This window comes from Phyllobates terribilis, unplaced genomic scaffold (genome assembly GCF_046119375.1).
Source record: "Phyllobates terribilis strain yellow unplaced genomic scaffold, ASM4611937v1 Scaffold_11__3_contigs__length_659146591, whole genome shotgun sequence".
Lineage (NCBI taxonomy): Eukaryota > Metazoa > Chordata > Amphibia > Anura > Dendrobatidae > Phyllobates > Phyllobates terribilis.
Window position 1 is genome coordinate 530,300,471 of NW_027362771.1, and position 8,100 is coordinate 530,308,570.

Genomic DNA, 8,100 nt, shown 5'->3' on the forward strand with positions numbered 1-8,100 from the left:
TCCTGAACCCTTCGGGGTGCTACCTGGTAGCGAATGGACAGAGACTTTCCTATACTCTGTACCTGATACCTCGCCCGCTTCGTCCAGTGAGTCCGACCTAGTGTACTCCGAAGCAGTGATTACCTCCGAGTCTGTGCACCTCTACTACCTGGTGGAGGACCCCCTGTTGCCTCCTGAATCCTCCGGGATACCACTTGATGACAAATGGAGAGAGACTTCCCTACACCCGGTATCCGATACTTCGTCTGCTCCGTCCTGTGAGCTTGACAAAGGGTACCTCAAAGCGGTGGTTACCACCGAGTCTCTACACCCCTCCGACCAGGCGGAGGACCTCCAGTTGTCTCCTGAACCCTTCGGGGTGCTATCTGGTAGCGAATGGACAGAGACTTTCCTATACTCTGCACCTGATACCTCGCCCGCTTCGTCCAGTGAGTCCGACCTAGTGTACTCCGAAGCAGAGGTTACCCCCGAGTCTCTGCACTCTTCCGACCCGGCGGAGGACCTCCAGTTGTTTCCTGAATCTTCCGGGGTACCACCAGATAACAAAGGGACAGTGACTTTTCTACACCTTGTACCTGATACCTCGCCCATTTCATCCTGTGAGCTTGACAAGATGTACCCCGAAGCAGAGGTTACCCCCGAGTCTCTGCACCCCTCCAACCCGGCGGAGGATTTCCAGTTGTCTCCTGAACCCTCTGGGGTGCTACCTGATAATAAGCGGAGAGAGACTTCCTTGTGTGCTGTTCCTGGTACTCCACCCGTTTCGTCTGTTGCTGAGGATGGCTGGATAGGAGGTAGCATCCTAGCTACCCAGATGAGACCAGTTTTGTCTCTTCCTGTGGACAGTAGAAGTAATCTGCTTGAAGAGAAGGATTGGCCCTCAAATTCCTTGCGGAAGATTCTGGCAGGCCTGAAGAAGAGGGGGCGTAAGGGGGGGGTACTGTAACATACCTGGCGGCGTCCTTGCATAGTGGTCCATCTCCCACTGTGCAAGAGCGCGCACTTGATTTCCAGTCCAGACTGCCACTCTGGTTTCTTTCCATACTGTCTGCTTTGCTCTGCTCTGGCTGCTTAGGGCGACGCCCGCTGAACTTCCTGTTTCTTGTAGCTGCTGCAGACACACCCCTAATGCGTCCTCAGCCTATTGCTGTCTGTCACCTGGTATTTGAACCAGCTCCTCCTTGGAATCCATGCCTGAGCATCTTGTTCTGTCAGTTGGCTTCTTGTCACTGATGTTCCAGGTCCTGTCTATGTTTCCTGCCTTACGGTATCAGTTCCCGTGTCTGAACTGTGTCCTGTCTGTGCACTCTAGCCAGCTGTCTGTCTGCCTTCCTGGAGGCTGTATTTCCAGGCCTGTCTGAACACGCTCCTAGCCTGTTTGTCCCGCCCTCTGGGGGCCACATACCCAGACTCGTTCCTGTATTTGTTGCAGTACAGTTCCTGTCTGAACTGTCTCCTAGCTTCCTACCTGTTTTGTCTTTATGTCCATTTGTTCCCTTTTTCTGCAGTGTCTGAACCAGCACTTGGCTTTACATAGGCTCGTTACTGCATTTTGTTGCAGTAACTGTTCTTGTCTGAACTGTCTCCTAGCTTCTTACCTGTTTTGTCTTATGTCCGTTTGCTTCCTTTTTCTGTAGAGTCTGAACCTGCACCTAACTTCTACTCGTTGTCATTGTACTTCCGTTTGTGAGTTGGAGTCCTTTGGCTACTTCTTTGCAAATTCAATGGACGAGAGAGTTCAGAAGCTCCTTTCGAACAAGGGGTTCTATGTGCAAATGTAACATCACCTAGAATAAAGTTTTGAGTTGAAAACTGTTTGATTTCAGTTTGTAATAACCTGCTAATGCTTATAATTTCAAAAATGACCATTTTTTTGTTCTTTATTAAAATGAAAAGGTTGAAAACTCTGCTGTGCATAATAATTTGGAACATGCATTTTGAGTGCAGTTTGAGTTTTTTATTTTTTACAAAATATACTGTTATCATAGGCAGTTTGTGCAAAAACCTTTCAATTGTACTCTAATAGTTATTTGACTGGAAAATTACAATGACTGCAATTCATTTAGGTAATTTGGAAAAATCTGAGAAAATATTATTTGCATAATAATTTGGAACACAGTGTATTTGTAATGTGAATTGTTATTATTGTTGATTGTTAATTCAAAAAGGTATCCTCAGTCCGGGAGTACTGAATTTAACTAGGGGGGAATGTGGCACCCCAGGGGTCCAGTTGCCACAGTGGCATTGCCTCCCTCACAAGAAGTGATGCAATGCCTGGAAGCAAGCAGGGGTCCCCTAGTCAGGTATATTAGCATGCAACACTTTCCTGGCTCCAGACCAGCAAGGGGAGCTCCTCCCCTTAGCAACTGGAATCTGGAGGCAGGGTTTGTTAGAGTTAGTGAGAGGAGTTGAATACAGGACAGCGACAAGGAAAGACCTGGGGAGTGGAGCTGCACGGCAAGTTCACCTCAGAGAGGAGCGTAGAAGAACCGGACCCCAGAGTCCGAGGTTGTGGGGCACTGAAGGCCCAGCAGCAGAAACCGGAGGGCAGGATACTGCAGGTCTCCTGGCCCCATCAGACACCCGGAGGCGCAGCAGCACATAGGGCACAGCACCGCCACGTGGGAGCGACACTCCAGTAAGGCCCGAGCTGCCTGCCATACGGGTGAGCACAAAGATGTTTTACTCAGGGACGAGGGCCACAGCACAGCTATAAGCAGCAGGGCCAAAGAGATTAGCGCAAAGGGAAGGCCTCCAACTTCATCTGTCGAGGTGGATTCCCAACTTGCTTCCAGGCCGCCCGGACCTCTACTACAAGCTAGTACTCGTGCCCCGGTCCGCCTAACCACCACAAGTAAAGATGAGAGGAAACCGCCATTAAGTTGTGGACTGGTTATTATCTGCGCCATCCCCTGCACTACACTACACAGCAACATCTATAACATCACCATTTCCTGTCCTGGAGCTAAGCTCTGCCTGTGGAGAGCTGAACCAACTCTGCTGCGTCATCATCAGCTCCAGAGGATCTGCACCGCAGCGCCGGCTCCATATAGCCGCATACCACAGGTGGCGTCACGAACATTAAACTATAAAAACTATAATCCCCTTTTATTGACCGCCCTGGGTCACGGACCGGGTCACTGCCACTGTGACACCCCCAGCACCGACCGGCCCGGCTGCCGAGTACCCCACGGCCCAGGGGGCGCGTCAATAACAGTTATGGTATAGGGCTCAACACTGTATGAACCTGTGGTCTCTTATACTTTCTGAAGGCCAGTGATTTTACAAATGAACTCTTGATGCAACATTTCTGCTCATTGGAAGCCATTCCAAGTGATAACCTGATAAAGCTACTTTAGAGAATGCTGAGGATGTGTAAAGTTGTCATCAGAGTAAAAGGGGGGTACTTTGAGGAATCTAAGGTGTAACACATACTCTAGTCTGCTTCACACGTATTTCTTTCCTTCTTGCTTTTATATGTGTTCCTTTGTGGTTTTGCTGCCTTCAGTCTGAATCTACAATGTGCACATTATTATTTTATTATTATTATTTATTATTATAGCGCCATTTATTCCATGGCGCTTTACATGTGAAAAAAGGGGTATACATACATGAACAATTACAATGATCTTTAACACAACGTGATGGCAACTGGTACAGGAGGAGAGAGAACCATGCCCGTGAGGGCTCACAATCTACAGGGGATGGGTGAGGATATAGTAGGTGAGGGTAGAGCTGGTCGTGCAACGGTATGGTGGAGCAATGGTTGCTGCAGGTTGTAGGCTTGTCGGAAGAGGTGAGTCTTCAGGTTCTTTTTGAATGTTTCCATGGTAGGCGAGAGTCTGATATGCTGGGGTAGAGAGTTCCAGAGTAGGGTGGATGCACGGGTTGAAATCTTGTATGCGATTGTGGGAAGAGGAGATAAGAGGAGAGTAGAGCAGGAGATCTTGTGAGGATCGGAGGTTGCATGCAGGTATGTACCGGGAGACAGGTTGTGGATGGCTTTGTATGCCATGGTTAGGGTTTTGAGCTGGAGTCTCTGGGCATTGGGGAGCCAGTGAAGGGATTGACAAAGAGGAGAGGCCCGGGACTAGCTTTGGGACAGGTGGATTAGTTGGGCAGCAGAGTTTAGGATAGATTGGAGGGGTGCGAGGGTATTAGAGAGGAGGCCACAGAGGAGGAGGTTGCAGTAGTCGAGGTGGGAGATGATGAGGGCGTGCACTATGGTTTTTGCAGATTCATGGTTGAGGAATGTGCGGATCCGGGGGATATTTTTAAGTTGGAGTCGGCAAGAAGTAGAAAGGGCTTGGATATGTGGTTTGAAGGAGAGGTCAGAGTCCAGGGTTACCCCAAGGCAACGAACTTGTGGGACTGGGGAGAGTGGACAGCCATTGACGTTGATAGATAGGTCAGGTGGGGGGGGTGAATGAGATGGTGGAAAGACTATGAGTTCTGTTTTATCCATGTTAAGTTTTAGAAATCTGTCAGAGAGGAAGGATGAGATAGCGGACAGACATTGTGGGATTTTGGTTAGTAGGGAGGAGATATCGGGTCCAGAGAAATAGATCTGTGTGTCGTCAGCCGACTCTCAGACATAGTAACATAGTAGACTGCATCTGAGTGTCCATCTCCAGTAGGCGTATATACCTGAAAATGATGTATGACAGAGCACACATCGACTCAGACTCCGTCTGTACAATTTAAGTCATTGCCCCATTATAGTCTATGGCGCCGTCTGCGCATACGCCTGAATCCCGTTCTGCTGGGGTTTCGGACGTAAGCCCCGACGGGACCAACGAATGTGGAGAAAAGCGCAGTGTGAAATGGCCCTAATGGGAAAAACCACTGAGACAACTGACCAGACGGGAGGGGCTAAAGATTAAATAAAAAGACTCAGACGGGTCGTTAAGGGTAGATGGGGATCGGCCACATCTTTATTAGCACTTAGTAGTGAACTTTGACCAGTATGACTCAAGTATAACCTCGCATGTTGTTGCCATCACAGCTGCATTGGACATAGCTTACTAGATTTGGCAGGTGAACATATACTCCAAACTTGTAATCGGACCGTCCTTCCACTACAGCCAGTTTTGACATTTGAGAATAAACAGAAACAACGAGAACATCTATACACATTTCATTGCAATAACAGGTGTAACTATTGCACAATCAATGATGCTAACATAGCTTTGTTCCATGAACCATAAAGCTAATTAGGGTGGGACGTAAAACTCTCTAGAGCCTGGGAAACGGTGACCAAAAAGGAGAAGGGAAGGACGTTCACAGATTTGAATTCCTTCTCTCCTAATACATCCCCAAAGCAACCAAGACAATTTTCCTGCACCATTATGGGTAATACTGCCCGACAGTCAAGCGATCCCACACTTATACAGCATTGGATCCATAAGCCTCATCCAAAATCCCGAAGGAGATTAGTGCATGCTCATTTGAAAGACGCCATTCAGTTACTTTTCTCTGTGTGCTGTTTTGCACACTAGCTGCACATGGACTGAATATAGGCTTGTCTGATCCTGGCCTTACCGGTTATCCATTGCCAACTGCATACACAGTGATCTCAGCCTGCTACCTTTTAACATGTAATGTCTGGTCCTCTCAAGATCTTCTTTCCACATAGTCTCCAAGCTTTTTCCTGTTCTTCCCCCATACTTTGGAACTTCCTATCCAACGAATCAAACTCTATCCCACCATCCAAAATTTCAAATGCAACTTGAAGTATCATTCAAAACACTTATCTGCTCCGCGCTGCTCCTGCCTGAGCGAGCACACAGAACGACGTATGGGTTTAACAGAAGTTTGTGATCCTGTACATAAAGTGGACTATGGGCTCATACAATTAGGTTCAGAAATATTTGGACAGTACAGTACTATGAAGCACCGTCCAATCCACCTTGCTACATTTGGTTGAAACTGAGCAGAAAGTATCGCCCTGTACACTTCAGAATTCATCCGGCTGCTTCTGTCTTCAGCCACATCATCAATAAACACCAGTGACCCAGCGCCATTGGAAGCCATGCATGCCCGCGCCATCACACTGCCTCCACCATGTTTTACATAGGATATGTTGTGCTTTGGATCATGAGCCATCCAAAGCCTTCTCCATACTGTCTTCTTTCCATCATTCTAGTACAGGTTGATCTTAGTTTCATATGCACAAAGAATGCTTTTCCAGAACTGTGCGACTTCTTTTGATGTTTTTTGGCAAAGTCTAATCTGGCCTTTCCATTTTTAAGGCTGATTAATGATTTGCATCTTGTGGTGAACCCTCTGTCTTCTTTTTATCATAGACTTAGATACTGAAACTCCTCCTTCCTGGACAGTTTTCTTCACTTGGGTGGATATTGTGAAGGGGTTTTTCTTCACCATGGAAAGGTTTCTGCGATCACCCACCACTGTTGTCTTCTGTGGACGTCCAGGCCTTTTTGAGTTCCCAAGCTCACCAGTTGACTCTTTTTTTGCAGAATGTACCAAACAGTTGATTTGGCCACATTTATGCTCTCTAGCTGATGAATTTATTATTTTCTGTCTTTCTTCCATAGATAGCTCCTTTGATTGTATGTTGTGGGTTCACAGCATCAGCTTCCAAATGCAAATGTCAAACCTGGAATCAGCTGCAGATCTTTTACCTCCTTAATTGATGATGGATTAACGAGGGAATAGCCTATGCAGCTTTTGACATAATTATCCAATTACTTTTGGTCCCTTTAAAAAGAGGCAGCTACATATTAAAGAGCTGTAATTCCTAAACCGTGACTCCAATTAGGATGTGAATACCCTCAAAGACTGCTGAGTCTGCAGTTTAAGTCCATATTGTTATAACTGTATCTTGAATATGTTTTGTTAACAGCTAACATGCCAAAACTTGTGTCACTGTCCTAATATTTCTGGACCTAACTGTATACTATATATACAGCCTGTACACCACTCTGTGCGCACGCTCAGGCTGGAGCTTTGTTCTTCGGCTTTCTGAGAAGCACACATGAGACAAGAGCATGGTATGATCGTTAGGGGTCTCAAGACAGCAGTTGTTCACGTATTTTATCACTATTCATAGCTGTGGGCAAGTTTTTATAGAGTGTGGAAAACCTATTTCAAGGGTTTTCTCACCTAATGAAGTCATGACATATTGTTGGTTGTCTGACTTATGTGTTCCCCACCAATTCTAACAATAAAAGGGCTGCAGCTGTAATTTAGCACTGCACGCCCTCAAAGTCGTCTCTGCACAGCGGTGCTCCAAGTCATTGGCTGTGCATGGAACTGCAATACTGCGGGTTCTGCTGCAGATCCTCGCAGAGAAGGTAGCTCATGTGTGCAGGGAAAACTAGTGTCAGCAGCACAGCTGCAAACTCTTTTTTTTCTCTAAAGGATCAATAGGGGACCAAAACTCCAGCAATCACAAACTGATGACATATCCTAGTGATTTGTGGTCCATCAGGTTTATGATATTTATGACGGCACAGATACCACTGCCCACTGTGATTCTTGCTTTCTAAAATACTAGTAAACCACAAAAGTACCAATAAAGATAAATAACTTTAAAAAGCTATAGAATATAAATCCACAATACATAGAAAAATACAAGCCCTTGGTATATTTACCACCTGATCCACAGGCTATAAAAAAAGCACAAAAAAATGTATTTATTTAGGAGGCCATTAAGGCGTTTGCCACATTGGGGAGAAAATCGTCCTCATAAATTATGCTTGAGATATTAAACTGGAATGTAAAAATGAAGTGACTGGGGATTACCATGGTGGAAAGTCAAGCGGTCTGGTTCTCTATGTATGCCTATAATGTGTTCGTGTTTCTGCAACCCATGGGTCCACATTAATTTTAATTGGTTCCAAATTCCTGTTAGACAATTAAATCTCAAGGGCAAAAGAGTCCTGAGCTTGTGCAGGAAATTAAAACTTCTGTCCCGGCCTCCCAGATTTCCTGGTTCAGCAACACTGGCACAAGCGTTCAATTCACTGCCAAGAAGGACAGCGATACGACTCTGCTTCCAGCGACACAGAATAAACATGTGGGATAAAATCCCGACCTAAATTCAATAATAAAAGCACAGCTACTGATATGGATAAT